We start from the raw sequence: 23883 nt of genomic DNA on the forward strand, positions 1-23883 counted from the left end.
AGCCCGGCCTTCTGGGAGTGGAGATCTCCCATCCCCCTCTCCCCTCTTGCTCGGTAGAATCCCTGAGCCTTGGCGAAACTACAAAGCCCAGAAGCCCTACGGCTCACGCGCTATCATCTGGGAGTAGTAGTTCTGGATGCCGGACACTCCTAGCGGCCTGGCGCAGGCTGGACTCCATATCCCAGCATGCCCAGGGGCGTGAAGGAGGAGGTGGGAGGGGACAGACCAGGAGGATGTGAATGGGGAGGGGGCAGTTGCCCCCCTGCCCCCACCCTTCCCTTCCAGCCGGGCTGGGGTGGGGGGAGGGGCCGGGCTGAGGCGGCGGCGGCGGCGGCTCGGCTGCTCGCTTGGGGAGGGCACGGCGGGCAAGGGCGGGACTGGCCCGCTGCGGGAGGACTGGGGAGCCGCGGAGATAACGGGTCCAGACGCTGGCGGCGGCGGCGGCTTTCTCTGCACTGGCGGAGGCGGCAGCAGGAGCGGCGAGTATGGCCCGCGCGGCGCTCGGCGCTGACTGAGGTGCGCGGGCGGGATGAGGGCGGGCGGGATGTGGGGCGCCCCGGGCCCCTCTCTGCCCCGAACCCCCTCTGCGCGGGCAGCTGGCTCTGCCAGCGGCCCACACCCTCCCGGTCCACCCCGGCAACTTCCCCTGGGTCGGGGCGCTGGGCTCCCCCGTGGGGGCGGGGGTCCGCTTACATTGGCCTCAATCCCCTTTCCCCGCCTTCTGCTTCTGCACCTCCAGCCGCTCCCACGCGTGGCTGTTCCACTCCTTGGTGGCAGCCTCCAGCCCCAGCCCCAGCCCCAGCCCTGGGGAGCGCTCCGTGCCCCAGTCCCGACTTCAGTCCACTGCCTAGTTCGCGCCGCCAACCCCCGCGCGCGCTCCTGGCCTGTGCACTACTGAGAGACCCCTGCCCCGCTTCTGTTGGCCGAAGGATGCCTCTGCACCATCAGCACCTCTCTCCTCTTTTCCCTACCTGGCACTGCCCCCAAGCCACCCACAATGGCCCAGTTCTCTCTGATGAGACCTAACTGCTTGACCTCCTTCCCACTTTGGAGAAACTGAGGCTTGGCATAAACCAGGAACTTGGCCAAGTCCATGCCCCAGCCCTGTGGGGCTGGTCTGAGCCCATGTCTTGGCATGGAAGAGTCATTTCCTCCCTCCAGTCGTTCCTAGGTGACGGGACCAAACTTTCCAGCTCCCTGCTGCAGCTCTGGGCTGAGCTCACTTTAGTCTCCCCTTTGGCTTTCTCCCACTTCTGTTTCCCCCTTCTCCTTCCTGTATTTCACTTCTCGCCTACTCTGCCTGTAGGGTCACCCACCTATTGCTCGTTTACTCAAGTTAGCCTTTTGATTTTTATTTCTTGCCAACTGCATCCATCTCCCATTTATAAAGCACTGCAGAACAGAGTCTAAGGTGGTGTTGGGGGGAAAGGGGAGAGAGAGGGGCTTGGTGGTGGAAAGGGAGTGGCAGCCTCTTTCAACCAAAGCTGCCGAGGGGGGTTCAGGGCACTCTGGGGTCCCTGGGTGAGTCAATCCTAGCCAGTAACGCACACTCCCATCTTGTCTTTGGGACAGTTGTCTGGAAGCTGGTTGGTCATCCCTTCCTCTTATTAGGCCTGATGGACTCCAGCGTCCCCCTGAGATGAAGGGAACCTCCTACATTGGTGGAGATGGCCGTGTAAGAGGAGTCTGGGAGACCACACCCCTCAGCCTCATCTTGCTTCTGCTGCTAACTTTGGAGGGGCTTGCCGGTGCAGGGAAGGATGCCTGATAGGTGCCCTGAGCTCTTTGTGGAGGAAGATGCAGTGACTGTAGGTGGTGATCTCAAGTTTAGTTGTGGTGTTCAGGATTTGAAAGAAAGAGGGAGCCAGGGCTCACAGAGGTGGCACAGACTTGCGTGTATAATTCAGTTTTTTGTCTTCCTTCGGCAGATTTGCCTATGGGTCACCCCTTCCTAACCCAGTCTTTCAGTTTCCCAGTGGGAAGTTGGGGGAGGGAGGGAAATCTATGAGCCATCAGGAAGGCAGGCTCTGGGAGTTCCGCTGAGATCCTGAATGAGCAATCTTGATCTGAACCAGATGGTTCTCTGCTTCAGCACCCCTCTCTCATCCCTCCCCCTTGGCTGTGAATAGGACGCCTTTAACCTTGTAACTTGAGAATGGAGGAAGGGAGGCCAGGGGGCCAACTGTCTGTGTGCGTGTTTATGTCTGCATCTGCACTCACGTGCGAGCTTGCCAGGGACCTGAGGGAGTGACCCTGCATGGGAATGCGGTGTTGTGATGTGCTGTGGCATGCTCACAGCTCTCTAGGAACTTTCTGAGCCCAAACCCTAGGTAGTGCCAATTTCCAAGTTGCTAAGAACCACTAGGTATGGCCTCGTGGGCTATTTCCCCATGAGCCAAACCTCTGGGCCTGAAACATGCCTCAGGGTGAGGATCACTCTTCTTCAAAAAACTAACTGCAATTATGAGGAGTCCGAAATAGAAGCAAGGGGGGACCGGTTTCCCAGAACTGGAGTTATCTTTTTCCTCCGGTCATGGCAAGAGAAGATCTGAGGGGTGGAGTCTGGCGAGAGGGATGGGAAGCTGATTCCGTTGCTTTGTTCTATACCCCATCCTGCCTTGTGTATTTGTGCACTTGATTTTGACCACCATTAAACTATGGAAGTTCTTCAGACGTGTCCTCATTTATGAAATACCGCCACCGGCTTGGTCCTTGGCGCATAGTAGGTGTTCAGTAATTTGAGTTAAAGTGGAGAGTCTTGCAGTTAAAGGGCAGGATCTCTCATACTTGATCAGACATCAGAATCCCCCTGGAGAGCTGTTCAAAGCACAGCTGGCTGGGCCCCACTCCCAGAGTTTTCTGGTTCAGGCAGTCTGGGTGGGGGCTAGGATTTGATTTGATTTCTGCCCAGTTTCTTGGCCATAACACTTGAGAACCACTGGTTTGGGGCCATGACAGTTGCTTGGGTGATTAATCCAGGCAGATGTAAAGTCTTTTTTTTTTCCTTTTTTAAAATAAATTTATTTATTTATTTATTTGGCTGCATTGGGTCTTCGTTGCTGCACGCGGGCTTTCTCTAGTTGAGGCGAGCAGGGGCAACTCTTCGTTGCGGTGCGCGGGCTTCTCATTGCGGTGGCTTCTCTTGTTGCAGAGCACGGGGTCTAGGCGCGCCGGCTTCAGTAGTTGTGGCGCACGGGCTTCAGTAGTTGTGGCTCGCAGGCTCTAGAGCGCAGGCTCAGTAGTTGTGGCGCATGGGCTTATTTGCCCCGCGGCATGTGGGATCTTCCCGGACCAGGGCTTGCACCCGTGTCCCTTGAACTGGCAGGTGGGTTCTTAACCACTGCGCCACGAGGGAAGTCCCCAGATGTGAAGTCTTAAGAGAGATTTCCTCCTACCTTGCTTCTCCGCTCAGGCTTGTCCTGGCAGCTGCCCTGGATTCGCCTTTTCCTTCCATTCTCATGCTGCCCAGTGTTGGCTAGGTTGATGGTAGGGGTGACTTGTGGGGCCTGAGCTCCCAGTCCCCCTGTAACTACATAGCAGACACTGCCCTATGGCTATTTGAAAGAAGGCCCCACAAAAGCAGGACATTTAGGCCCCAGGGCTTTGGAAAAGAGGTGGCTGCGTGGACATGGAGAAGCAGACGCCAAACCCGGCACTCATCTGCCCTGTCCCTCAGAAGGAGCAGGCTGGGGTGCTGGCCATGCTGCACACTGGACAGGATGCCTGGGAATCTCTGAAATTTAGAAAAACAGGAGGAACCCCTTGCATTGTGCTTTTACTTTGCCAAGCATTTTCCACCTGTTGTTCTTCAGGAGGTTGATAAGGCAGATGTAGACGCAGGCGGGGTTACTGAGAAACAGAGAGATGCACTGTGGGTCACACAGCAGGCCCAGGGCTCCTGATTCCAACCCTCTGATGGAGCATCTGCTAAACCAGTCGCTATGAATAGCTGGAATAACGGCTGCTGTTCCCTGAGTGCTTATTCCTCACCGGTCACCGGGTTAGATGCTCTCACATGTCAGCTTGTCAGATCCTCACAGCAGTGTTGTGGAGTTGGCATTATTGTCACTCTTTCATAGATGAAGCACTGAGCCTTGCAGAACTTATGAGACTTGCCCAAGCTCAGACAGCTGGTAAGTAGAGGATACGGAAGTCAGACTCAGGCCTTACTGACAGCACACCCTGTGCTTTGTGTCACTCACTGCCTGTCTTGCCCGGAAAACCTGTAATTGTCCTCCGGGTTGTCTGCCCCCAGAGCCTGGTGAATTTTACTGAGCCTGGATCTATGCCGGGTGTTGTGGAGGAGAGAATGACCAAGTCACTGTCCGCTGGGAGAGGGATAAGACAAGTACACTAGTGTCCACAGTGGAAGGCAGAAGGGGCAGCCAGTGGTTTGTGGGTTTAAAGGAGGCGGAAGTCACCCACGTAGAGGGTTCAGAAGAGGCCTTTGGGTTGGGCCCTGAAGGGGCAGGTAGAGTTGCAGCAGTGCCTACAGGCTGGAGAGTATGCAGGCCAACAGGTGCAGAGAGAGGCCATCATGGCACTTTTAGGGAGTTTTCCCTTTTGGTTGGAGCATAGGAGAGGTACTTCAAAAAGCAGTGAGAAGATCCTGTTTGGTTACAAGCAACAGCTTGGCTGATTTTGGCAGGAAAGGACTTCATTGGAGGGCTATGGGAACTCCTAGAATCTGAGGGATGACTCAGGACCCAAGTCCCCTCCAGGGTCTTGGAGTGGGTAAGGCAGGAGCCAAAATCCAGCCTCTTCAGGGTACCACTGTCGCCAGGATAAATCTGTTCCAGCTGTGCTCTGTAATTTTGTCACCACAGCTTGGGAGTCATATCCCAGGGAGGATATGTCTCTTTGGCCCAGGCTGGGTCATGCTTCTTCCCTGGCCAGGGAAGGGCTGGTGGCATGGTAGGCAGTCCCCCCAGACTGCATCCAAAAGCTGAAGTCCCCAGAAGAAGTGGCAGTGGACTGCAAGAGATCAGTCCAGCAAGGTGCTCAATGAGCACTCGAATCGGCAGACAGCAAAGGGAGGGCTTGGTTCTGAAAGGTTTCTGAGCAGGCAGAGGGCAGGCTGGCAGCAGGGTATAGCTGGGTCATAAGGGGACAAGAAAAGAAGGGAGGGAGGAAACGGAAAACTAGATAGGGTCCAGGTGAGATGTAATGAAGGCTGGAACTTGGCAGTAGAAATGGAAAAGAAGGGACTGATTCTAGAATTGTGAAAGTAGATATTTTCTGGAACAGACACTTGATTGGCTAGGGTTTGACACTTCATTGCTTGGGTGATGAGGTTGGTTCCTTTAGCTGAAATGGGGCAGTCAGGAGGAGAAAGAGTTTGCAGAAGATGTTGTGCCTTTGCTTTGGAGGAGCTGCACGCAGGATGCTCACAGCGCCCACGGAACCCTGGTGAGCTCGTTACTCCTGACTCCATGCTGCCTGAGATTTGGGGCCTCAGCCCTGAGGAGGTGGGGCCCCAAAGCTTCCGGGGTCCCGTACATCCTGAAAGCAGCTGGGGCTTTGTTGTCCACGCTCAACATGCCTACATCTCTTCTGTCTCCGCACTTCCACCTGCGTGACCTTCTTCCTCCTCCTTCCCCTTCCCCACTCTCAGTTCCCATGCCCCAGATTCCCCCACCACGTGTTCCCAATACCTGAGCCCTTACCAACTAAAGGACCTGGCCCAGCTCTCTGGGGACTTAGGTTTTAGATTTTCCTTCCTCTGTGCTCAGGATGGTTGTTAACAAGTCCTCACTAACTATTAGGGCAAACATCTCCAAATGACATTTTGCAAGGAGAGGGTCTGAACTTTGCCTGCCTGGGGACAACAGGCTTTTCCTCCAGTTAGGCCGGGCTCACCAGGGACGCCTGTGTGTTTCCCTAAGCAGCCATTCTAGAGCACTTCTTGGTGCTTATTCATAAATCATTATACAGCATATTGTCAATCACGCTTTCATGTTGCCATTGCAGATCTCTCCTAAGGCCCCAGGGCATAGACTGGGCTTTGGGCCACCCCAACTTTCTAGCTGAGAACTGGGGAAGTTTCCTCCTACAGGAACGGGAGGGAGGGGACAGGGTCCTCTCTGGGGTGGGGCAGGAGGGGCAGTGATGAAGAGTACTTATCTCCACAGATTCTCAGAGAGAAGGTCATCTTCCTGGGTGAAGAGGACTGTTCCCCTCAGTTAGAGCTGTTAGCATTCAAATATATGTGATATTTTGTCACCTATGAATGCAGTGCATTCCACCATGGACAGTAGGGTGAACCAGGGGCAAGAGAAATCTAGAGAAAAATGTCACTTTTCTTTATTTTGATGTCAGTGCTAAATTTGTATTTGTGAAATAATAACATTAAAATGAAACAAACAGTTCTGCTATCAGCTGTTGAAAAACATCCTCAAATGGCTTCTTCCTTCAAGGGGATGTGACTCTGCAAATGAGGAAGTCCAGAGAGGGAAAGAGGTTGCCTGACATCACCCCACTGGCTGCTGATGTGGGAGGGGAGCCGGCAGCACAGGGATTTCCTCCCTGGAGGGGCATTGTTCTCTGTCCTGTAGGCCTCTGTTTCTCATCTCTTGCTAGTTTATCACTTTTGCCCATTAGCATCCTTTTTCCTTTTTTCTCCTTCTCTTCCTCTCTAGGATCAGGGAGGGAAACAAACCAGAGGGACACAGAAAGCAGCCCTGCTTCTGTGCAGTTGAGGCATGAGGCCCATCCTGTGCATGAGGCCCGTCCTGTGCTCGAGGGAGGGCAGGAGACCCTGAGGTGTTAGGGCATGACCCAGGGACCCCAGAGAGCAGCCCTCACCCTTTCTCTCCACCCTTCCGCTGTAAAGTCCTAGCACAGCAGGCAGGCAGCAGCCTCCCAGCTTGAGCAGGTCTGAAGCCTTCTGAGGAAGAAAATCGGCAACAAATGCGAATAGCTAATTGGTCTAGAGGGAACTGTTCTGGTGAGGAAGAATCAACAAGTTGTTAGTGTGGCTGAAGGGAATTCAGAGGGGCTGGAGTGGGTAGTGAGAGGGGAAGTTGAGAGGTGGATTGTAGGAAGAGGTACAAGTGAGGGAACTGAGGGCGGGAGTGGGCATTGCCCCTCCACACTCATGTCACCTCCCACAGCTCCACCCTGCTTCACTCCCACTCCTTACTTCCTTTTTTTTTTTTTTTTTTTGCGGTACGCGGGCCTCTCACTGTTGTGGCCTCTCCCGTTGCGGATCACAGGCTCCGGAGGCGCAGGCTCAGCGGCCATGGCTCACGGGCCCAGCCGCTCCGCGGCATGTGGGATCTTCCCAGACCCGGGCACGAACCCGCGTCCCCTGCATCGGCAGGCGGACTCTCAACCACTGCGCCACCAGGGAAGCCCCCTTCCTTTTTTTTTTTATTGAAACGTAATTGACATATAACCTTATGTCAGTTTCCAGTATACAACATAAGATTCCATATTTGTATACACTGTGAAATGTCTACAAATTAGTTAACATCTGTCACCATGCATAGTTACCACCTCCTTCCTTCCTGGTGGGGAGGGTCCCTCTGGGTTTGCAAGGGACTCTCCCCTGACCTGTCAGTGGAGTGCTCTGCAACCCTCATTCTCACCCAAGTTCAGTTGAAAACAAAATACCTCATTTGATACTGATGGTAAACTGGAACCAGAGTCAGGAGGAAACAAAAGTCTCTGGCCCGGTGCTGAGTCCTCTGGCCGAGCAAGTGGAACAGACAGCAGCCGGTGGGACTGAGGCTGTGCGGGAAGGCAGGGGAGGGGCGAGAGCTCCTGAGCTCCCAGTTCCTGTCTCTCTTGGGTTTTCTAGGGAACCATCTGAGTCCGAGGCGGCCACAAGGGAGTTTCCAGGGATTGGCCTTCTCTCTGTTCCATCCTGTCCCAGAGGGCTTTGTATTTCCCTGAACCCACACCTCTGTAGCTTCTGGCTGATTCCTGGGGCCTCCGGCATGGCTCAGGAGGAGACCCCAGGTACCACGGGTAGAGGGAGATGGGAAACCCCGAAGGGGGTTTGGAGAGGCATGGGAACCCCGTTCAGGCTCTTCCAGTGTAGGGGAGCCAGTGTTGGCACTTCCTTAGAGAGGAAGATGCTATGAAATGGGAGCAGGGTAAGCAGCTTATGTCAGGGAGGTCCAGCCCAAGGCCACAGTGGCAGCTGATGAATGAAGGGATTTCCTCAGTGCCTGAAAAGCAATTCACGCTGGACCCTAAAGCAGCAGTGGATAAATGTGAGTTCAGATCTCTCAAGTGGCATTTCCTGTGATGAACACAGAAGATACCTCACCCCTCTTTACACCTGGTTGAGATATTTCACAAGGTGTCTTCTTCCACCCATGCTGCCCACCCACTATCCCAGCAGTTCCTGCCCATCCTGGGTCTGTGGGCCTACCCTGCCATTCATCCTGTGCAAAACAGGAAGAGGAGCCAGCAGACCCTCTGTTGTCTGCCACTGTGGCCAGGGTGGGGCCTGGCCTGAATGAGAGCTTCAGGGCAGGGCTATTTGGCTCTTCCAAAGAGGAAGCAGTTTGTTTGGTCAGGGTGCCCCCCGATGATTTTCATAGTCCAGGACCCAGTCTGGCTGGGTGTATACAGGATTCTCACTGTCTTACTTACCTGCAGGGGGTTTGGTGCTGTGTGACCCAGGGCAAGTCGCCGCCTCTCGCTGGGCCCCAGAGCCCTCATCTGTAAATAAAGAATTTAAAGACCTGTTCAGGGATTTGCTCTCAAATCGTCTGGTAGACCTGACAGAGGAATGCCATATCCTGAGTGAGGAGATAGTGCTGGGGCCCAGGATGCTGCCATGCAGTCCAGACGTCCATGAGAATCGGTTTGACCTTTCTGCTAACCCGCTTGGATGTACTGAACAGCAGCCAGCCTGCTCCGGCATCTCTCTGGAGAACCTGGGCTCCTGCAGCCAAGGGAGCTGTCCCCGTGCCTCTCGTTGTCCTCATCCCCCCTCCCAACCCTCACTCTGCCTCTGTCCTGGGTTCAGGCAGAAAAACCCAACTGGTCTCTCATTGCATTCTTCCCTTCCTATACTGGCCTATACTGGTTAGGCTTTGGAGTGACTGTTTATAGGCTTCCTGTTTCTTTCTGCTCCCAGTCCCCTCACCTCCTTATACCCTAACTCTGCTCTAGCAAGATTTTTTCCCCAAAGCCAGCATGGGAGGTTGGATGACAGGCTGATCATGGGAGACGCCAGATTGGCAGCACAGACTCCTGGCGGGTCTGCAAGGAGTTGAGAACACGCCTGGAAGGGGGCTGGGTAGAGTTTCTTAGTAGAGGAGAGAAGGAAGATGGTGAGGCAAAGGCCACACATAACATGATGCAAAGGCCTGAACTGAATGGGCAGGGACCACTGGCCCCGAGGAGACCAGTTTGAGCAGAGCATAACATTTCATTGCTCAAGAAGGAGAAGCAGGATGGAGAGGTCTGGCCAAGAGATGGGCCCCAAGAACCACCCTGGCAGGGGAGAAGGCCTGGGCTTTCCCAGGGCTGGGCTGGTTGCACACGATTGTGCTGGAAGTATGGGATGGGTGGTTAATGACTGTTTGTTCTCCACAGGCTGTGAGGCTGCCAAGGGTCAGTCTGATAAGAGGGAAGAGATAGGCTTCTTGAGTTTTATCCTGCCGACAGCTGCCTTCTCTCAGCCTGCGCCACAGATACTGACAGACTATTGTGGCCCTGCTCTATCTTCTCTCCTTTCTGATATACACAGCCCCTGGCTTCAGCCCAGCTGGGCTTCCCCTGCCTGGCCTCCAGCTCCCGTTCCCATCTGTGGTTAGATGAAGTCTAACTGGGGGAGGGTCAGTCCTGGCAAGACTGAGCTGTTCTGAGGCTGACCTGGGAGTGGAATGTACTCCAGGATGCGGCCAGGGCTCTGGGCTGAGCAATGACTCCCAGACCTGCCTGGTCCATTTTGGTCTCAGGGTTAACCTGCCACTCAGCCAGCCAGACCTGGGACCATGGGGTCTTAAGGGAGTCCCACCTTTGCCCCAGAGCTTTGGGAGGGCTGGGTGTTTTGCTGGGAGGAGTGGAAATGGGGATCTGATGGAACTTGCATTTGGAAAGATAACTTTGGCCTTTCTCTGGAGAATGAATTAGAGGCGTGTCTGGTGAGTAGATCTGGGGCTTTAGCAGTTAAGGGGCTAATATTGGTGGAGGGTGACAGTTCCTTGGATAGAGTGATTGTGGCAGACGTGGAGGAAGGTAGAAAGCTGAGAGATTTAGGTGGTAAACAGGTGGACTTTATAAGAGGTTGGCTGCAGGAGGTTGAAGGAAGGAAGGGACATAGATGACTCCCAGGTTTCAGGGTTGGCTGGATGATGTCCCTTTCCAGACACTGGGAATACAGAAGGGAGTCCAGTTTGGGGGTCTTAGAGCGTGCGTGAGTTTGATTTGGAGCAGGGTGAGTCTGAGGTAATTTTGGGTGCCTCTAAGGTATGTCATCAAAGGGGCGGCTTCCAGAAATGAGTGGGATAGATGTGTCTGGAGTTCAGGGGAGTGTCTGACATCATTTGAAAAGCCAGACGTGACTCTTAACAGGTTGAGAAACCGGTTTGGAAAGGGTTCCTCCCAAAATCCATTGCCAGATAAGGAATGGAACCTAGGGTCCTGACTTCCTGTTGCGTTCCATGTCCAGGGTCATCTTTTCTTTCCCTGACCACTTCAGCCGGTTCAGGGCCCAGCCAGGGCCCTCCAGTCTTGCTTGTGGTGAGGGGACTCTGGCTATGGGCATTCCTGACCCCACCCAGGCCACCCAGAAAGGCCATGCATGTCAGTGGCTCTCTCACCATCTGTACATCTGGGCAGTGTCCGCGGCTGGAGAAGGGTGTGGGTCCTGGCCAGGAATGAGTCACTGATGGGAATCCCAGAATCACTTCTGTTCCTGTGGGCCCATGGGCCTCTGAGTTGGGTTGACCTATCGAGGACAGGGTTTTAGGGCCAGGTTCAGGGCAACCCTTCTGCACCAGATGGCAAGCGATACTTTAGTGGCTTTTTAAAATTCCTTTAAATGAAATGGAAAATGGTTGTACATGTGTGCAAGACTGTATCAGTTGGACTTCTTCAATTACAACAGCCAAGAATCCAGCTCAAAGTGCTTTGATAAAAGGGAATCCGTTGACTCATACCTGAGGGAATGGCTGGCCACATACAGGGAAGATGAGGGACTCAACTCCCTCTCACCCCGCCCTTCTCCATGGTGACAGCATTCTCAGTTCCCATGTGGTAGAAGGTGCCTGTCAGCAGTGCAGGCTGACTGTACCTGTCAGCAGTCCTGGGTTCACTTGGAATCAGGGTCCTTGCCCAACCTTGGATCAAGTACGTGGCTGGCTGCATTTGGTGCTCTGATTGGCCAGGCACAGGGATGGAAATTTGCGGAGAGATGACTCCCCAAAGGAAAATGGGGTTGTCATGCATTCTAAAGACTTTGTGTATTGAGGCAGTAGGCAGAGCTAGGTGTGCATGTCAGAATCACCACTGTAGACAAACCTATAAGGATTTATTGCCATGTATTCATTTACCTTGTTAAAAACTGAATGCTAGCATGTAGAATGGGACTTAGAATCATTGAGTCATTCTATTTACATATCAGGAAGTGGGGTTGAGAAATATGCCTGATCTCCTCAAACCAGTAGGTAGAAGAACTGAGTCCAGAACCCAGGTCATCTGACTTGCAGGCTGAGGCTCTTTCCAGTAGTAAGTGGTGTCTTTTAGGGAGGAGCCCCCGTACCCTGGTTGCCCATCCACAAAGTCATTGATCCCCTGGACTGCAAGACAAAGAATAGACACAGGCAGGTTATGGCAAATAGCCCCTTCCTCGTGGTGGCCCGGGGCCATCTGTCTGAGATGAGGGAGACATTCACTCAGTGTGCGTTCAACCAGGTCCCAGTAAACAGAGGAGGTATTGGCCCAAGTCTGCCCGCTTCTGCCCTGGTGCTGCCTCCATCCCCTCCCCGTCTCCCCTGTCATCTCAACTTCCTAGATGCTCACCCTCCTCTGCGCAGTTTCCTGCTGGGACCTAGATAAGGATGTAGCTCTAGGCCTGCTGTGCTTTCTGGATTACGTTGTATTTCCTGCTGGGGAGGGTTGTGCCCCTGTGTCTTCTCCCTTGGAAGAGAATGCCCAGGATGGTGGTGCCAGTTTCAGGTACAGAGAGATGAATAGCACAATTTTGGCCTCAGTTCGCGCATCACCTCCAGTTTGTAAAGGGTACAGATGTTTGACCCAGCTTGGCAGAGCCAAGAATGGGGTGTTGTAGAAAGAGCTCTGAGGGAATTTCCTGGCGGTCCAGTGGTTAGGGCCCTGCGCTTTCACTGCCAAGGGCCTGGGTTCAGTCCCTGGTTGGGGAACTAAGATCCTGCAAGCTGGGCAGTGCAGCAAAAAAAAAAAAAAAAAAAAGTGCTCGGGGCTTTGAGCCTCACCTTAGCAGGAGGAGACCTCAAGTTCAGTCTGACACAGGTGTCTTGCCCAGAGTGGGTCACTCCCCTGGGGCCCCTGGTCAGAAAGGGAAAGCTGTCCCCTGAGTGTGACATGTATGTTAATAAGATGCTGGAAGTCCTGGGAGCTTGGGGGTGCTTCTCCCCAGCCCCAAGGTACTCAGTGAGCAAGGCGGGGCTCTTCTGAGTTTGGGACTGAATTCCTTTTTCATTCTGGCCATCTCCTCATGCATCTTTCCTCCTGCCCTTCATATGCGTGTTGACAACCAGCCTTCTCTCCTGAACTGTTTGCCAACCCAGACTGACCAGAGCGCTGTGTCTGCCCTGCATCCTCGGCTCCCGCAGGCTCCCTGGTCCACCTGCTTCTGTCTGGGTTCATGTTCTCAGAGATTGGCCAGCTTGGGTCCGGCCTCCTGTTCCCTCAGGCTTAGCCACAGTGCCTACTCTTGTCCCCGACTCCCTCTTCTCGGTGAGGCTGAAATTCACTGGTACCTCGGGTACATAGGGCCTTGAAGCTTATAGTCATTGCTTATTTCATCTTGATGGGGACTGTGAGGTAAGCAGGGCAGCAGACATCATCATGCCCATTTTACAGATGGAGGACCTGAGGCCCAGAGCGGTAAGATTTGCCCAGACATGCAGCTGTCGAATAGCAAAGCCAGTCCTGGGATTGAGGTCATCTGGGTTTAGTCCAGAGTTCACTGTAGAATGTTAACTCATAGACACGTGTTGAGGTGGGGCTGCCCCAGTCTCACTAGGCAAGGGGCTTGAAAGGAGGCCCTGGGCCCCACCTCTTGGTGGCCCCCAGGTCACCCTGTACAGCCCAAGCCCCAAATAAGCACCATCATGTTGGCCATCCCCTTGTAACCCCAGGATACATAATAAAGTTAGCCAAAAGATACCGCTCCCTGGGGACCATGGTGATGGACCCCAGTTGGTGTATTCCTCCCCTCCATGTTCCCCCAAAGTTGACAACAGTAATAGATGTCATGACAAATATTATCTTAGCAGGGAACATATAATGTAGGCCAGGTCCAGGAGGATGAATAGCTCTTTGAGGATGGGACTGGGGAGGGCTCCTTGCTCCCCCACCCTGGCTCCCCTCACCCAGGGGCGAGGGGCAGAGGCAGGGCAAGGGGAAGGCTGCCTTTGCTCTACTCATAGCAGCTGATATTGCCACTTTCCTGAAGGGAAAGCAGATTACCTGCCTAGCAACCTTGGGGATGTTCTTTCCTCCCAGGGGTCCTGCCTGAGTCAGTCACAGCATATTATCAGCTCCTCAGTGACGAGGAAGACGGCTTAGCCAGAGCAAGGGGTGAATGAAAGCAGGTGTGCACTGGCCTCTACAGTTTACCAGCCACCTGCTCTCTGCCTCCTGGAGCTGAATATTAGTGACAGGGATTAGCGGGGGCACAGGGCAGGGGTGCTTCCTGCGGGATTGGTGCTGGCAGTTGCCCTGTGGCACCAGGCTGGGCACTAGCTCAGGGCCTCTAACTGCACTTCCCAAGGTTTCTGTGGGAAAGATGACTGCAGAGGACACAGGCTGAGCAAAGGGCCCACCTCTGGACTTCTCTCCACCTCCACTCCTGAGGGAGAGAGGGGACATTGCTCCCTTTAATCTCCTGGTCCAGGCATGGATGCAAACACCTCCTTTGTGTTTTCATTAGCATAGCTGCCACAGTCTGACCTTTCCCAACGACTAAGTATAAAAGGAGAACAAAGGAAAGCTAAAGATAGGGTGTATGAAGAGTAAAAACAGTCTGGCTCACAGAGGACAGGTTACTGGTTTGTTTCCAGGGTTTTCGGGGTACTCTCCCCACTGGAGATACCCACCCCTAGGGCCAGCGCACCTCTGTATGCCTTTCTGCCAGAGTCTCTGGTCTCCTAGTGCTGACCTGTCTCCCTAAGGACCCCTGGGACCCATCCTGTCATGAGTCCTCTTTAGGGCAGGTGGGCCACCTCCTCTCTACTCAGGGCTGATTGGCTGTGAGGGAATGTAGCTCCTTCCCGAGGTCGCCCAGGGAATTGGTACCTACATGACTGTACCTATAACAGTGTCACCTTATTTATTTTAAGTAAGTCTTGTAACAGGGCCCCATCTCTTTTTTTCTTTCTTTTTTTTTTTTTGCGGTACGCAGGCCTCTCACTGTTGTGGTCTCTCCCGTTGTGGAGCACAGGCACCGGACACGCAGGCTCAGCGGCCGTGGCTCACGGGCCCAGCCGCTCCGTGGCATGTGAGATCTTCCCAGACTGGGGCACGAACCCATGTCCCCTGCATCGGCAGGCGGACTCTCAACCACTGCACCACCAGGGAAGCCCGCCCCATCTCTTGACACAGCACTCAGGCCCCAGCTTAGCCCACAAGCTGCCGTAAAGGGTTGGTGGTTCTCCAGCATCTGATCTTGGCAGGAATTATACAAGTCTCACCACCAGCCTCCCTCTTCCCACTGGGCCACAAGAATAGAAACTGATAAGTTGGCCTGGTTGATGGATGTTTTCGGGTGGGTTGGGGGGAAAGAGTGTTCTGGTTTAAAAAAAAAAAAAGTAAAAAGAACACTTTGAAGTCATCTAATCTTGATGAAAGAAGGAGCTAAGCGCCTGACCACAAAGTGGAGTTTCCAGCCTGCAGCCCCACTTCCGCATCCTGCCTGGCATGTAAGTGGTGCCCAGGACGGCGTCCACGCCCCAAACGGCTGCCTGCTGGCATGCAAGGTGCTCCCATTTCATAACCAGTGTTCAGATGAAGCAGCAAAAAAATCAGAAGAACCGCCGCCTGATAAGGAAATGTGGGGGCAGGGTGGATAGAGTAAGGGAGGCTGTCTGCCGACAGTTACAGCCCACTGTTGCTACCCTGCCGAGGTTGGAGCCCTTCAGAGAAATTCGCTCCAGACAAAGTAGGCCTCTGTGCCTGCAGCCTGGACTGTCACCTTCATGATATTGCCTGGTCCCAGAGGCTCTGGCAGACTTCCCACCTGGGTGGCTTGGCTGGGCCATGAGGATTGAAGAGTTCCAGCCATAGGTTATACCAGCCCCGGGGAAGAGGTTTGCACAGTCCTGGCACTGAGGACACAGAGCCCTGTTCTCACTTGCACCTTCAAGTGTGACGCTGGCCCTAGTGGAGTAAGTGTGCGCCCCTGACTTCCGCCCCGGGTTGGGGGACGGAAGAACCCCAGAACGGGGGCTGCTGTGCTCCCAGAAGCACTGTTTCTGGACCTTCGCATCCCAGGAGCTCTGCCAGCCTTGTCAGGGGCCAGAGCTTGCCTTGTGTATCAGAGCTTTGGGCCAGGTCCATCCCAGTATGCCCCCCAGGAAGGGCTGGTGTCTGCCCCCTGGTTGCTGAGGGCCTGGAGTCCTACTGGGTCGTGCACATACAATGACTACACAGACACCGCTCCTGCAGCCCTCCTTTCCAGCGAAGCATCAGTCACCCTGCTTCCCGGGCCCCTTTCCTGCAGGGTCACAGTGCTGGCCACTTAGGTTATGACCTCTTCCCCGGCATTCTCTGCCCCATCCCCCCATCCCACAGAGGATATGGGGATAGATGCCAGAGTTTTAAGTTGAATCCTTCAACTCTGGGCCTGGGCCAAGGCCTGGCTGGAGTTGTGAGCCACAGAGACTATGGCCTGGAAGATTCTAGAGGCACAGCTTCTCCCTTCCCTAGGTGTGTCCTGGCAGGACTTGTATAGACCCTAGCTCAGCCCTTCCCCATCAGCTTTCTTCAGGTGGCCAACCTTCCAGTGCTTACAGTATAGGGAGGAGGACCCTATCCAGAGCCCCGTGCCACAGTGCAGTGCAGGCTTGGGAAGGGGCGAGCCAGGGCAGTGGTGGAAAACAGAAGCACCAGTCCTGCCGCTTCCCCAGTGGTGAGGGCGAGAGTGATCAGATTCAGGATTTCTTGGGGTTGCTGTCTAAGAGGGGTGGTTGGGAGTTAGAAAGGGAATGCCCTGCCTCTCTCTGCCATGTGTATGAATCTGCTCTTTTAGGAGAACATTTGCCCTTTGCCCCCAGCCCCTGGAGCTTCCTTCTCAGTCTGCATGCCCTTGCCTGGGAGTATTCCAGGAGGATGTCTGGGTGTATGGAAGAGGTTTTCACAGGCTCGTCCCCTGCCACGTGGGTGTATGGGTTGGGGAGAAGGGGGTTGAAGGTTACCCGGAGAAACCATTTACTCCTTTCTTTTCACCCATTTCTGGCGGGGACAATGGAATGCAATGAGACTCTCTTTTAAACCTTCTATCTATCAAACCTACGCTAGTCCTCCCACCCCAGGGTAGAGGGTGTGTGCGTTTGGGGGGGCCAACATTGTGGAGGATTGGAGTAACCCGTGTTTCTGAGGAAGGAGGACTCCCATTGATAAGCGTGAGTTGGACAGGAAGCATGATCCTTCTCCCCAAGGGGTCTGTAAGTTGAGGATTGACTCACCTCGTCCTTCTTGAAGCCCTCGGCTCTGCCCTCCACCCGTGTTCTAGCTGGTGGGTATTGCTCTGGTTATGCCCCTCTGAAGGCCTCTGGGATATGCTGTCACCAGCTCCCTCCTCTTTAGAGGGAGAGGCTGACAGCTGGGACCTGGGTTGCTGGTCTCTGGAGTCAGCTGCCCTTGGCATACCCTTGGAAGGGCAGCTCTCCTAGGGGAAGCCTGGCCGGCAAAACCAAGGAGCCCTGGGTGGCGGGCAGACTAGAGGGGCTGGTGGGGCATCCTCAAAACAGAGGAGTCCCATTGTTCTGCTCCTCGACAGAGCAGGAACTGCAAGGCTGGAGAGAGAAGGGCTTTGCTAAGGGGTCAGTGATGCGGCTATACAAGGAGGTAGAGGCCTGGGGCTCTTCCCATGCTGTCTGCCACTCCTGGTGCGATAAATATTTGCTGAATGCACACATCCTTTGCTTTTCTCTTGAGATTCGAAGCATCCCCTAGGTATCCTGACAAGGTGCAGAAGGAAAAGGAGGGCCCGGCAGCTTTTCTGTGGCTCTTCATTACATCTCTGTTGTGACTGAGATCTGAATCTTAAACCATGAAGAATAGCCAAGCCTCCCACGCCTTGAACCTTATCTTTAGAGGAAATCAGAGCAGACTGTAAGCACCATGGTCTCCTGACCCTGAGTGTGGGTGGGCTAGTCAAGTTTAATTGCCTTGGAAGGGAGAGTTGGGCAATAAGGTCCAGACCTCAGCTTCTCCAGACTCCTCTCTGACTTGCCCTAGGCCACCATTTAATTCATCCTGCTCCCTGCTTCCTCCAGAAGTCCTCAAAGAAGCTTAGATTTCTTTCCCAGTCTCCTACCTTCAGGGTCTTTCACCTGTCTCCTGCCTCTCTCTCTCTCTCTTTTTTTTTTTTGGGGGGGGGGCTCGAGCTGGGAATCTTAAGCCCTGGACTGCCAGGGAGGTCCATCTCCTGCTTCTGTTAATGTCAGAGGCTTTCAGCCCTGTAGAGGAACCCCCTTATAAACTTTGTCTCTTCTAGAATCTTTTTTTTTTTCAGGACCAAGAACAGGTTTATTCAGATCCATGGTCGGTTACAAGTTTGGTCTGATTACTGGTCACAGGCCCCAAATGCCACTATTTTGAGTTTTCATCAAAATACAAAGCCCAATACTTACAGTTTGAAAACTTAAAAAAAGACACCAAAGACTAAGGCTTTTAAAAATCTCGGTTGAAAAGTTCTCCCGGGTGCGTTATCTGTAGAATGAAACGCGTGTGAGAGGCTGTGTGTCTCTTCTAGAATCTTGCTGCCAACTTGTGTCTAGAGAGTCACAGAGGTGGCCAAGTGTGGGATGGACCTCAGTGAGCTGTTTAGAACCAGCTCAGGGCAGGCCTCTGTTCTGTGTAGTGTGACGAAGCCAGGGAACAGGTGAGTCAGGCTCCGTGACCCACAAGCTCTGCCACAGGATGGACACAGCATGGCTCGCTGTGCAGCCTGGGGGTGGGGGTCATTGGGGCAGAGCTGGCTCTGAGACTTCAGGTCTACGCTGCCCACTCCACCTCCCTGGAAGCTGCCACAGTGGGGGGTCGATGGGGTGGGCAGGCAGTGCCTGTGGTTAGGCAGGGAAGGAAGCTCTGGAGCAAGACCCTGGCGGTGCTGGCCTGGGGAATCCGGGCCTGGAGTGGGGCTGAGGGTGCTGAGGAACCGGTGTTGCCTATTCGGGGTCACGGGCCTGCAGCCCAGAAAGCTGGCCAGGCTGGGTCTGGGACTAACCAAACCGTGGCCCTCCACCTGCCCAACCCAGGAGCACAGGCACTGAGGCTGGGAGCTTTCTGGCTCTTGTCCTTCCAGAAACCCTCCAAAGTAGATGGTACTCCCATTTTACAGATCGGGGCATGGATCAGAGGGGCTAAATGGTTGATAGCTGACAAGCGGCAAAGCCAAAATGTGAAGCCAAGTGTTTCTAGGTGCCTTCTTCATTTCGGGAGGCTTGACTGGAAAGGGACTTTGAGCTGCGGTGGATGGTTGTGAGATCTGACAAGTCCTAGCTAAGGAGGACTTAGCCAGCAGCCTGCGGTGCTTAGGGGAGCCACCAGAGAGAGTACTGTCCCTGGCAGCCCTGGTGTGTCTCTGCTGACAGAAGCTTAAGAGCAGTCCACTTCAACTGTTCCCACTGTCCCGGCAGCTTCTCTAGCTTTTGCACACTCACTCTTCTCATTGCCTCCGATTTGTGAAACCTGGTTTGTACCTGAGGCCTCGTGTTTCTTGGTGGTCCACGAGAAGTTAGAGAAAGCTGTCACTTCTAGAATGTCAGAGCTGAAAGAGTGGGGGCTGATTATAATGATCACTTCCCTCTGCATATTTATACAGTGATTTCTGAAAGTGGCTTCAAAACATTTTCTCATTACCATTTATTTCTTCTGCTTATTTTTTATTATTGTTTACTTTTTAAAATTTATATGTATTTTTTATTTTGGCCATGCCGTGCGGCTTGAGGGATCTCAGTTCCCCAACCAGGGATTGAGCCTGGGCCACGGCAGTGAAAGCTCCGAATCCTAACCAGTGGACCACCAGGGAACTCCCCTCTTCTGCTTCTTATGACCCTGGGGTTATGTAGAGAGGTGATATTCAGTTGGACAAAATTTTTTTTAATTTTTATTTTCTATTGGAGTGTAGTTGATTTACAGTGCTGTGTTAGTTTCAGGTATAGAGCAAAGTGATTCAGTTATACATATACATGTATCTATTCTTTTTCAGATTCTTTTCCCATATTATCACATAGTATTGAGTAGAGTTCCCTGTGCTATACAGTAGGTCCTTGTTGATTATCTGTTTTATATATAGTAGTGTGTATATGTTAATCCCAACTTCCTAAATTATCCCTCCCCCCCATGGACAAATATTTTTTGATGCCTGCTATATGAAGGCCAATGCTAGATAGTGAATTAAATAACATGGTGTCTGTACACTTAGAGCTTAAGTGAAGGAGACAAACATGTCTGTGTCTTTTTTTTTTTTTTTTTTTTTTTTTGCGGTACGCAGGCCTCTCACTGTTGTGGCCTCTCCCGTTGCGGAGCCCAGCCTCCGGACGCGCAGGCTCAGTGGCCATGGCTCACGAGCCCAGCCGCTTCGCGGCATGTGGGATCTTCCTGGGCCAAGGCACGAACCCGTGTCCCCTGCATTGGCAGGCAGACTCTCAACCACTGTGCCACCAGGGAAGCCCTGTCTGTGTCTTTTTAGGTTTCGTGTAGGATATTAATAAATAGGGGCCAGATTTGGCCTGTGGTCCAAATTAGCTCATAACCCCTGGAGGGTAGGACACGGTGAGAGATGAGACTTCGGAGGGTGGCCTGGTTTGGGGATCTCTCGATGCTGTGTGAAGGAGCCTGACCTTGGCCCCATGACTGAGAGAGCTGCATCTCCATCTCATAAGCTTTTGAACGCAGGAAGGTGATGAGTTTGTTAAGTCCGAAATGCCACATGGCTAAAGAGGCAATGGAGAATATAATCTAGAATCTAGGGTAGAAGGGCAGGCTCTTGATTTGGAGGGGGATGGGGCACCGTAGAGAGGCAAAGGAGAAAATGGACTGAGGGCCGAACCTTCAGAATCCATTAGCAGCTGAAAGAAACAAGCAAGGAAGGGTCTGAGCCAAGAAAGCTGATTGTGATGGCTTGGAAGTCAAAGTGGTGGTCAGCAGGAACAAGCAGGAGATAATCAGAGAGGAAGAGGCTGGAGGTGGGATAGCCTTCCTCTGATGGTCCAAGAACCTTGGCCTGGAAAGAAAGAGTGGCTAGCTGCCTGGTGATAGCCTGGACTCGAATGTGGCTCCTGAGTTCACTGCTGTTCTGATGTAATTGAAACTAAAGGCTGGGCCTGCTGCAGGTGGGCTGGGGACTTGAAGAGAGTCGGATGGACCTTTTATCAAGAGTGTCCATGTGGCCAGTATGCATGTTTCCCCAGCCAGGTGCAACACTGGGAAATGCTCAAGTGGTGTGGAAGAGGGGCTGAAGGCAGGGCTGGCCTTCCTCAGTGAAGGCCTGGTCAGACCACATCTGAAAGATCCTATTTGCGTGTCTGCCCGCCCCTGCCTCCATCCCATGGTGGACTGGAATGAAGATGGGGTGGGGATGGGAGAGCAGTTTTAATTGGAACTTTTGATCAGCTTACCCCAGGCTGTCTCAGTCGACTTCGCCCAGTGTATTGGCTGGAGTTCTGTGAATCTCGTTAGAGATGGTTTGATATACCTTCTCAGGAGACTGGTATTGGCAGGGATTCCCAGTTCCTTGGTACAAATAGTTTAATCCAACTCATCCAGTCAAGATGGCACTGTAAATTTATACTCTAAACACATGGCAGTAATACATAAAAAGACAAAATGGGGCTTCCCTGGTGGCGCAGTGGTTGAGAATCTGCCTGCTAATGCAAGGGACACGGGTTCGAGCCCTGGTCCGGGAAGATCCCACATGCCTCGGAGCAACTAGGCCCATGAGCCACAACTACTGAGCCTGCGCGTCTGGAGCCTGTGCTCCGCAACAAGAGAGGCCGTGACAGTGAGAGGCCCGCGCACTGCGATGAAGAGTGGCCCCCGCTTGCCCCAACATCTAAAAAAATAAATAAATAAATAAAAGAAAAAATGCTGAAAACATAGTCATGTATTCCCCCCTCCCTCCCCACACAAAATAAACATCCCTGTGATGAGAAATAGAGCAAGAACACACAGGGGAGAGCAGGGCAGAAGCTGCAGGCCTCCTGGTCTCTGAGACTGGATGCAGGCAGAAGTGGCTAGAAATCTGGGGTAACAGAGCTATGGAGTGCTCAACACAAAGCATGGAATTAGAGCTGGTCCACTGCTCGAACCCAGGGGCTGGGAAAACAGTTGCTGTCACCCATTCCCTGGGGCTATGGCTTATCATGAAGATGCTTACCTACAGGGACAGAACATTAGAGCCTGGACCTAAGCTGAGCTGGTACTACAAGATATGATTCTAGACCAGGAGACCCAAAGGACCTGGGGAGGCAAAGGTGAAAACCCCCAGATAGGGGAGGGATGAGCTTATATATTCAGAAACATGTGAGGAAAACTAATATGAAGAAAGAACAAAAGCAAAGAAAAAGTTACCCCAGAAGAAATGAAAATAACAGAGTAATCAGAAAATATCTTTAATAGAAATAGGTTAAGGATCCTCAAAGAGATTAGGGAAACAGGAGATTCATTAAAGAAAAGAAAGGGAAGTTGTAAAAGAAACAAGAATATGTGAATATGAAAATTTTAAATTAAAAATTCTAGCAGCAAAAAATAGTGTAATTAGAATTTGAAACAATGGATAGCTGTAGCCTGGACATATAGAACTCATGAATTGGAAGCTAATGCTGAGGAATTAATCTAGAATGCAGCACAGACATGGAGGACATGTGACAGGCTTTAGCACAAGTCTAATAGGAATTCCAGATATGAGTCAAGGAAATGGCAAAAAAATATTTGAAGTGATAATGGCTGAGAATTCCAGAATTGAAGAAACAGCACGAATACCAAACAAAATAAATACCTAGATATAGTGAAACTGCAGATAAGAATAAAGGGAAAATATGGGAATTCCCTGGTGGTCCAGTGATTAGGACTCTGTGCTTCCATTGCAGGGGGCACGGGTTTGATCCCTGGTCAGGGAACTAAGATTCTATATGCCGCGTGGCGCAGCCAAAAGAAAAGAAAAGAATAAAGGGAAAATATTTAAAACTACCAGAGAAATAACAGAATTCAGAGAAACAACGAGACCGACAGACAACATTTCATCAACATTAGATGCCAGATATGATAGAGGACTATCTTAGGGAAACTAGAATTCTATATCCAGTTATCATTTAAGAATGAGGTGAAATAAAGATATTTTTGGATATGCTAAGACAGTTTTATCTATAGATCCTGGCTAAAAGAACTACTAAAGGTATACTTCAGTAAGAAGAAATCTCGGGGGAAGGAGGAGGTTGCTAGCACCAGCACTGAGTGCAGAAATTGAAATAGTATGTTGGTAAATTTAACTATAGACAGTATATCTGGATGCTTAAGTCACTCAAAGTGACTTAAACTCTAGAAAAGATTTAATTAGCTTATAATGAGAAGTGTGGAGGTAGGGAGTGCCAGGGTTGGGGCAGTGGTCTAATATTGACATGAAGAACCCTGGATCATTCCATTGTGCTGCTGTGCCATCTTAAGGGTATAAGATCTTTCTTCTCATGGTTGTGAGATGGCTGCTGCTGCTCTAGGTAACATATCATCACCCTATAGCTTCCCAAGCAGGAAGGCAGGGAGATGCTAAGAGAAAGGAAGCTTTCTAATGTGCCTCTTTTTTGGGAAGGAGAATCTGTCCAAGAAGCCCCCAGCAGACATCTCCTTATGTCTCATTGGCCCGAGCTGGTTCGTTCTTACACCAATTCCTGGTAAAAGGGAACAGGCTTACTGTGGTTGGCTTTGACCAGGCTTGCCTCATCTCCTGGGACTGGGTTCTTTGCTACTTGAGCAAAATCAGGATTCTGTTGGCAGGAAAGAAGGGGGAGTGGCTGCTGGTAGGCAACCAACAACAGTGTCTGCCACAGATGGCAAAACACACAAACAGAAATCCAGTGTCTAGTTTGTTTTTTAATTTTACAAAAGGAAAACTAAAATTGTTCACCACATTATCAAGGAAGAATAAGGTAAAGTAAGGAAGGGAATTTCATTGTTAAATCACATCAAGTTTCTGCCTTGTTAAACAGAATAGTACTGCTGAAAACGGTAGACCTCATTAGGACAATGTATATATGCTAACAATTTAAGATAACCACTAAAAGAAGAGGAATATAATTTCCAAGCCAGGAGGAAAAAAAGTGGTGGGAGTAGGGGTAGTGTGTCAGTCCAACAAGTCAGGAAAAGAAAAAACTAAAGGAAAACTAGTGAAGAGAAAACAAAGGTAGTAACATGAGTCCAAATACCTAAGGTTAAAGGGTTATACTCAGTGTTAAAGAGAAAAAAAACTACCAGATTGGATAAAATGCAAATAAGAAG

General features: G+C 52.0%; 1 protein-coding gene across 3 annotated transcripts in view; it reads left to right on the top strand.

Moving 5' to 3' along the window:
* Positions 1 to 332: 332 nt before the first annotated feature.
* ST3GAL2 (ST3 beta-galactoside alpha-2,3-sialyltransferase 2) overlaps positions 333 to 23883 on the top strand; it is an 84340-nt gene continuing 60789 nt past the window's right edge. For all 3 annotated transcript variants that reach the window (XR_009537240.1, XR_009537241.1, XM_060131902.1), the window contains exon 1: positions 333 to 516. The gene's annotated coding sequence lies outside the window, so the exon portion shown is untranslated. The remainder of the gene's footprint in view (positions 517 to 23883) is intronic.

This window comes from Lagenorhynchus albirostris, chromosome 19 (assembly GCF_949774975.1).
Source record: "Lagenorhynchus albirostris chromosome 19, mLagAlb1.1, whole genome shotgun sequence".
Classification (NCBI taxonomy): domain Eukaryota; kingdom Metazoa; phylum Chordata; class Mammalia; order Artiodactyla; family Delphinidae; genus Lagenorhynchus; species Lagenorhynchus albirostris.